This window comes from Saccostrea echinata, unplaced genomic scaffold, assembly GCF_033153115.1.
Source record: "Saccostrea echinata isolate AGI-Se365-2 ecotype Australia unplaced genomic scaffold, CSIRO_AGI_Sech_v1 ptg000022l, whole genome shotgun sequence".
NCBI classification, from domain to species: Eukaryota; Metazoa; Mollusca; class Bivalvia; order Ostreida; family Ostreidae; genus Saccostrea; species Saccostrea echinata.
The window spans coordinates 9,732,165-9,741,504 of NW_026889771.1; the positions used below are offsets into that span (position 1 = coordinate 9,732,165).

The following is a 9,340-nucleotide window of genomic DNA, read 5'->3' on the forward strand; positions in this document are numbered from 1 at the left end:
TTGATCATAACAAAAAAGTTCAATAATATACAAATTTTCGTAAATATTTTGTAGTAAAATTGTATATTAAAATAAAATTGCTTTAATAATATCTAAATTCATACATGATTTTATAATTTTGCATAAAGAATATCACTACCTATTCCAATGATAAAAATTCGAACATTAAAAATTGTCTGAGGTTTCCCTCACATTTTACAACACAATTAGATACATGTATAACATTGTTTTTGCTGTGAGTAAAGGATCGTAACAGCTCAGCTAAGTACAAGGTGTTAATATATAACATCAATCAGCAATGGCTCCTTGTTCGTTTAAAAAGGTACCATTCAGTTTGGTTTTTCAAGTTTATTATTATTATTATTATTATTATTATTATTATTATTATTAATTATTTCATCATTATTTTATCATATAGATCAGGTTTGATACAAAAGTGATATATTTGCTTATTCACCGTTAAATACAACATATTAGTCTGAAAGCACATAAATTCAATTCTGCTAGCCAGGGGTAAAAACGTTCTTTCTGTTATTCTGTTCTATTAAGGGGGTATAACATACTTCAGCAATATTTCCTACGACGAATGAAGGCTTAATGAATAATAAATTTGTCAAGATCAAAGGTACGATGAGATTCGCCTTTGTTTGTTAAATCCGTCAAATCCAGGGGTTCATATAAAACATAGAATCGGATTATTAAATTTATCTAAAGGCATCGCATATGTCCCCGTTCATTCTCTAATTGACATTTCAATCTAATTATTCATATTAAAGTTTGTTTTCATTTGCTGGTCGGTTGTGAGAGGAAAAAAAAGTAGTTAAAAAATCGCCCAAAAATCACAGATGAAATATTACTTAAAAGTTACAGACTTTATTTTAGTCGTCAAGACAAAACACACTGATGCATGACTTGTAAACACATGGTTACATTGTAACAATGTACCTAAGAAAAAGTCGAGATGTTAAAATTGAAGTTCTGTTTATTTAATTTACGTGGGCACATATAAATTTTAAGTTTAATTTTTTTGTATCTTAACCCATCGGGGTAAATTCAAACATTAGAACATAAGACAGCTTGAAGATTGGTCAAAAGAAAGGCACTTAACTCTTGAAACCTGTAAACTGACCGGCATATGGCTGAATGAATGCTATGACGTGATTTCAAATGGGACTTTAATGACATTTAAGTAAAACTTTTTAAAGGTTTATGAACAAAACGCGTAACAAGACATCTGTTCAAAATTTGAAAGCAATGGTACACTTTATACTGCCCAAGAAGGAGCTTTGCTTTAAATTGGTATGCTTAAATATTATTCTACATTGTTATACAACATACAGATGATGACGTTTAAAATGCATATGGAATGAAATGCAGTTAGTCATAAAATCCAGTAAAATACTTGCAAATGATGCAAATTAAGTATATACATAATCCTGTTCTGTTTACTTCACTTACAGTAAAAGTATCTAGATTTAATTTGATACCTAAAAAGTTAAACAAGCAAATATTTGGTATCGTATGTATAAAAAAAACTCCATACAGATTACTTATAATCTACGATCCTTTATCTCTGAAATCTTTTATAATTAACGTAAAAATTACACTAATTATTAAGATTTTTTAGGGGAAAAAATTCTAGAAGAGGAAAAAATCCTTTATCATTCTTTATTTAGAGTTAAAAAGAGTAAGTAAAATTTGTTTCAAATCTTAATAAAAATCTAAGAGAAGATCATTTATATGAGTACACGTAAGTGTCCTAGTTTATCCGCATTACGCTGAATAGGGGAATTCGGTGCTGAATGTGAGTATACGAATAAAAGTTCAAATAAGTCTTTTAAATATTCATATTCACGTTTTAAGGTTAAGATCTAGCAAATGGAAGGAGCCTTCAGGTTTCTCAAATTTGAGATATAAATTCCTTTCATGATTGTTTAAAACAGTTATAGCTTGATCGTATAAAATTATAGGGTCACATTTTTGTGTATGTGTTTTCAACTGTCATTATCAATGCAAAGTTAAGAAAACCCGTTATAAATATGGGTGGGGTTTTTTCCCATTTCAGACAAATACGTAAATGAATCTAGAATCTAAATTTTGTACAGTCTTTATAAAAAGCGGTATTCACTATGTTCCTGAACTCTTGTTCCAATTAATATTACACTGAGTTTGGGTGTCCAGGTTACTTTTCTCATATTTCAAATCAAATGCTATGAAATTGCTTCATGTGTAATTTAATCACAGTCATATTTGAGATAAAGGTACATTGTATGCCTGGGATTTGCCAAAAAAGACGTGCTTTAATGCTTATATCTTAGTGCCAACATACCTAAAACACGACCAAGGATTTTGGTTGTATGATGGGACAACCAATGAAAATTCAAGGCATCAAGGACAAATTATTTTTTTTAAAGTCATGCTAGATGATACATATAAGATTTTTTTCATTGAATTACCGAATAATTGTACAGAAGTATTTTGTTAACTTTAAGATGAAATATTTCATTATTCGATTACTAGTGTGCTTTGTCTCAGGCTCACTTCATAATACACATAACATGACACACAAAATTACGTTATATTAAGCATAAGTTTGCTTCCTGTTAAAGAAACAATATATAGGTGGATAACTGTATAGGTATGCATAAACATTATAAAGGCAAAAAACATTTATGAATGTATCAAATACACACTTGTTACTAGGAAGAATGCTGTATTGAAATTAATATGTGTACGTGGATTCTGCGTTTGCACTTTTGCTTCATCCTAATTGTTTATTTTTCACTGGCAACGTGCCAAAATTAGCATTTGAAATGTTACCGGGTATTTCCCTACCTATCTTCTTTATCTCTAACAAAAGATATTAAAATAAAGGATCAAAATTGTGAACTTTTGAAACTTATTGCTTGATTATTTGATGAAATGATTAAGTTTTGGGGTTAGGCAAAATTTATCCAAGGGATGGTATCGGTACAAATGGCAAACGATTTTACATCAGAGATAACCATTGAACAAACTTTACCTACTGGACAAAGACTTTTTATGACGTTAGGAAGGCAATATCTTTATAATTGTTTTAAAATTAATTGGTACAAAAAAAACCACCGAAAAATCATAATTGTTCAGTATTTGATGTGTCTAAAAAAAATTTAATTTAGAGTGTAAATTAGTAATCGACATGGGCCACTAAGAAAACTTACTTTTTTCAATAATTATATTCATTGAGTTTAAATGTTGTTAAAAATCTAAGTGAGCAATTATTTGAAACTTGTATGGAAAATTCAGTGAAAAAAATTATTTCTTTTCGAGCTATTTCTTAAAATTTTTGAAATGAAAAATATTTTTGAGTCTTTCTATGATTCTTCTGAAGTGTCATTTATTCAAATATCACTTCTAATTCATCTGGTTTCCTGAAATTGATTTTTTTTATTTATTGATAATTAAATCTTTCGCCGTGACATATATCATTTACTTATTTTCAGTCTGAACATAAAAGTGAGAAGGTACATACAGAGAGGTAGCATTGTTTTTTGCAAAGGAGAAGCCAGAATATAACTGACAAGTAAAAAAAGGTTTTAAGTTTTGACAAGGAAAAAAGCAGGGGGGGGGGGTCCTCTCTCTTTTCTAGAGTCATCAAAATAAGAGGGATGGCTTTTAAATGAAAAGTCTGTTAGTAAATCAACAGCAAAGGAATAGTAACCTTGGGTATGCTTGATCATGATTTTGGAAGATTCCACCATACAAGCCGTATAAATATATCTGCACAATACACTGACACAGTTCAACTCAAGAAGCAAATAAGTTAAATAACATACGCAGCATCGGATTTTGTCTGAAAATTCTGACACTTGATTTTTTTCTGTTGGGTAAGAAACTACGTATAGCATCTTGTCATTTTAATCCATACCTAAATATTCTCCAACCTTGCTAAATTACGACATACCCTTGTCATCTCAAAGGATTTCATAATGGTTATAAGTAGGGATGACAATAGGATAATTTTTTGTAACCGGTGGTAAGTCGTTATTTTTTCCGACCGAGTAACCGATTATCGAACAGAAAAGACTTGTTTAGAATCCTATTATAATTTTTTTTCAATTAAATTCTTATAAAACAATTTGTAAAAAAAAAAAATTAAAATAAAGAAGGCTTAACAATGATAATCAGAATTTTTTACTTTCTAATAATTTGAAAGTTATAGAATTAATGTAATGTCACATCAACACTGAAGAAGAACGAGTATGCTACATACTTTTTTTTTATTTGGTTGATTGGCTGGATGAAAAATTCAGAAGTACTGTACAGCAACATATTTGAGTAGTGTTGTAAATCAGATGTGGATACTTAAAAACTCCAAGGAACTTTTAGAAAATTTGAAATCACAAAATTTTTCCAAAATCCATAAAATTAAAACGTACGACTTTTCAACACATAATACAAACATTCCCCACGATAAATTAAAGTCCAGGCTTTTTGACATCATAGACAGCTGCTTTTTCAATAAAAATGGAACTCATAAAATTACTTACCTTGTCGTTGATCATGCAAACTTGATCTATAACTAATCAAAGTAAAGTCACATACCAAAAATCAGCTCAATATCTAAAATCCTTAAAAATTGAAAAGGTCGTAATTCCGTCAAATATCAATGAAGCGGAACGAAATGAAAATTTGATCTGTAACTCATCCAGATACACTTACATACCAAAATTCAGCTCAATATCTGCGGGCGTTTAGAAAAAAAGTGCATGCTCTATGTACGAACAATTTCTAAGACGAGACAAGCTATTGACAAACAAAATGATGAAACAAGGATATCAACAGTCTTGTTTAAAGTCATCGTTTCGCAAATTCTATGGTCGATACAATGACCTTGTCAGCAAATACAATCTATCATTAAGTGAATGATGACTGTTGTTTTTCATACTAATTGTTAGGGCGTTATTTAAACACTGAATTGTCTGTGGATTTTTCCGTTTACCCGATCATGACAATGAGCACACGGCGGGTGTGACCGGTCAACAGGGGATGCTAACTCATCCATGGCACTTGATCCCACCTCTAATGATTTTAAGAGGTCTGTGTTTGCTCTGCTCACAATTTTTATTGTTTCAATGGACTTTTGAGCTTGATTATTGTTCGTTATCTCCATTTTTCATGTTTGAAAAAGTGAGGATTTTTTGGTCTTAGGTTTTAGTACTATCTGGCCGTTCCAGTCTCTCTAAAACTATCTTCAAGCTACCCATGGTGGTGGTGGCATTTTGCTACACAGTGTAGCAATGAAGATCAATTACCATGTTAAACATTGCTAAGTAGAAAAATAGTTGTTTTTAACGCATCAATTGAAACAAATTAGTTTGTGAAGGGTGTATGCAAACTTTTATTAGTATTTAGAGTTATAATGAATAAATCAAGGGGACTTGTTTTAACAGGTTTTTTTCATTGGTCAATTACAGCATTTCAGTTTAAACATGCTATCTAAGACTGATTTTTTTTTCAAAATAATAAGTACATATATGGCAGAAGATAACGACTAACCAGTTAAGAAAATCGTAACAGTTACGATTTTTCCTACCGATCAATCAGCTAACCGTTGCCATTCCTACTTATAAGATAAGTGTTTTTTCCCTCAATTCCTTTATCACACTTTATTTTCTTAAATAATATAAAAATCTTCTTAATTTGTTCCCTTAGATTCGATTGTTGCTAAATGTCCCATCCATTTGAGAATTTTTCAATTATATTGAGACGTAACCTGCTTTAGGCAACATATTGAACTTTTCGAAAGTAAAATCCATTCTACATTCCAACAAAGTAGATTTTGATAAGGATATTACATATTTAAGATTGGAATATTACAAGGATATACATTTAACATTTTTAATCCTTCTATTGTTTATCATTAATAACATAAAGGTACCTTCAAAATTTAAGAACATTTAGACACGAAGAGAGAAGATAAATACCTATGCATATGCATATATATAGAAAAGTCAATCTGCCTTCAAATTACAAATTTCAAACCCATCCCCCACCATCTACTCCACCCCCCCACCCCCCCCCCCACCCCCCCACACACACACACACATTATCTCGATTCTCTGAAAATTAAAGTGCATTCTCTGTTGTCGAAATACTGAACATAAAGCCACATCATTACATTAGAGTATCTCTTCTACGGAAAATCTTTACACTTAAAGATTTTTCGGTGTTATAAAACATTGCATATAACAGTTAATCAGTCTTAATCTGACTGTAGGTGTAAAACAGATGTCTGCAGAGAGGGAATGTAATTCGTTCAGAATTTCTCTTCACTTATCCTTCTTCAAGACTATTCGGTATGCTGAGAGAAAAAAATAATTCCGTCAAAAAATGAACATTTTTTTATTTCCAAGAATCAGCAGATTATCAGAATATTAACCCGCGTAAATGGTGGATTATTGTATATTTCTTAAATCATTTGTGGTTATCACAATTAAAATACAACACTGTTTCTTGTCAAAGTTTATTTCATCATAAAGACATATTGAAAAGAATCTGAAATGTTGACTGCGTACAAGCATTGGAGTTGTTATAATTAGTTAATTAATAGATTATTGGCAAATCAAGCACCGTACACAATTAATCTTTACATTATCATGAATATTTAAGCAAAAATAAACATGAATATATGCAATTCCTTTATAATTTAATCTTTGTTGTAAAGCGCCGTTTAATTGGATTAAAAAATTACTTTACATCACATATTTTCGTGGGGTCAAATTTTCAAGGTTTGAGAAAAAAATATTGGTTTGTGGGGATTTGAATTTGTGGTTGGAGAAGTGTTGAGTTGTTACACATGTATGCATATGAAATTTTACATTTCGTGGAGGGTCTCTCCCTACCTTAAAAACAACGAAAATCAACCCCCCATGAAAATTAGTGATTTCACAGTAAACTGTGTTGCCTACGTCACAATGGCTTGCATCAAAGGCGTATCCATCCGCCTGACATTAAATAAAACATCAATATTAATTTTGTTTATCAATTTCTCTGCAAAAATTGGCTGCAAGAACTTCTTTCTCTTTCAAAGGCCATTTCCTCCTCTTCTGAATTCTTTTCCTACAACTTCTCAATCCATTCCTGCTGATATCCCACTATCTGTAGATTGTACTGACATCTTGTCTCTTTCTAAACCTACAGCAAAAATTTTATGAGAATTTCTTCATTTTAAATGATGAGAAGTGGTAATATGTTAGAATATCAGATAACTTGTATAAGAGGAAACAATCATCATTTAACTTACACTTCTACCAATAAAACCAAACCTTAAAAAATGAATTGATAATTTTGTAAAAGAAGATTCTGAATTCTTAAAGATTCCTGGAAAATATATGGGTAGGTATTTTTTACTGATACCTGAATTCACTCTGTTTTCATGTATCCGTGTTCTGTCTCTTTCTGTTCGCATTATTACTTCCTATAATGAACAAAGCTTTTCCTTAGTTCTTAGGTATGCATTTATAAACAACAACGAAACTTTATTAACATATTAAACTACTAAAATCCTGGTTAGACTCTTATTCTTTTGTTATCAAATCTCGACAATTTGGATATTTTTTAAGCAGATTCTGAACAAAGTAAGAAGGGTTTCAATGTTATCTTGTGTGTGTGTGTGTGTGTGTGTGTGTGTGTGTGTGTGTGTGTGTGTGTTTAAAAATATCATTGGATCCGTTTACTGAAACATTTCTTATGATCTACGACTTTGAAATAAAAAGCATATTTTCAAACTTCTAGATAAAAATGTTTTCCATTTTCCACACACACACACCCTCACATAGATATATATATATATATATATATATATATATATATATAGTACAAAGAAATTATATATCGAAAACACAAAGAAATTCACTTTTAGAAGGATACCCACTTCCGCCGCAGCCCGGGGTTGAACTCTCGACCTACGGAATCTGTCTCCTAGCAGTACAGGAACAGCGCGCTAGACCGCTCGGCTATCTAGGCAAGTCAAAAAACTTGCTTTCGATGCCGATGGAATTCTCGCGGCGCTGCCCTACACTACACGGTCATTGAGAATGGAAGTGAGATACAGTTATTTGGACATTAGTTTTATTAGAGGATCGTTACCAATACACGTTGTAATGAAATTAATTTTTATTTATAAAGCACATTTTACAACAACTCTTAAACTAACATGCTAGTTTAAGAGTTGTTGTAAAATGCGCTTTATATATATATATATATATATAGAGAGAGAGAGAGAGAGAGAGCATATACCCAATCCTCGCTGGATGTCTGTTCACTTGAGTTTCTTTGTTTACATCTCGGAGGGAGTTGTGAGCCTACATCGAAATTAAAGGGTTTTTTTTATTTATTACTCATATTAAAATCTATGCTGATAGGTGAAGCACTCATATTTGATAAATCACTGAAGCATTCTCTATATTTCATTTTACCATCTTTGCGATTTTATATACAAAAGAAAAAACTGATGGTAATACATGTATATCTTATAATTAATAAGTTAAAATCAATTACTAAGTTTTCAATATCAGTGCTTTGTAAAATTAACAAATGATGAAGTTTCCCTTGCTTTTTACAACCATATATACATATATTCTTATATTGAGAACCTCATCCTACTTGTTTTTAAAATATATTCAAGATGAAATTATCCATGACATCTCTTTATTATATATTTTACATATTGAAAGCAGTTATCAATTTAATTCTCTTATAAAAATTATGTTATATTTAAAGATTGCTTCCTGCACCAAAATTCTTTTAGTAAATTATGTGAATTAAAATTGACATACAAAGTAACTATATGTTCCTTATTCTGAAAAGTTTAAGAAATCAGAGATTCTCTAGAAATAAAACTTACAATTAGATGATCTGTTGTCCGAGGGATCCAGTTCAGAAGAGAGTTTATGGAACCCCATTTTTTGTGCTAATTCGCTTGGAGTTTGGCCATCCTTATTTCTGATTGTCTTAGCTATGCCAAAACCAGGAACCTTCATCAAACCTTGACAAAAACAGGTCAACCCAAATCTAGCGCCAAAGTGAAGCATTGTTGGAAGCTCCTTATTTATCTGATGGTCTGGAAAAATCAAATATATTCAACGTTTTAATAGTCATTTGGATTTCATTTTTTTTTAATCAAATCCAAAATTCTAGCTCCTTATTTAAAGGATTGTTTGTGATTCTTATCGCAAAATGGTGCAATTTTCATCATACTGTTTCAAATAAGGGAACATTGAAAAAAACACACCACGCCAAGAAAATCGTTCATCGAGATCATCGAAGCTTGAGAAATTAGAAATGACATTGTCATTGA

At 30.8% G+C, this 9,340-nt stretch overlaps 1 long non-coding RNA gene across 1 annotated transcript; it reads right to left on the minus strand.

The window, feature by feature from the left end:
- Positions 1-7,440: 7,440 nt before the first annotated feature.
- On the minus strand, positions 7,441-8,968 carry LOC133190988 (uncharacterized). Its single transcript, XR_009721648.1, has 3 exons — positions 8,888-8,968; positions 8,281-8,345; positions 7,441-7,459 (listed from the first exon to the last, which is right to left on the minus strand). It is a non-coding gene; the product is annotated as an uncharacterized LOC133190988 (long non-coding RNA).
- Between the last annotated feature and the right edge of the window lie 372 nt (positions 8,969-9,340).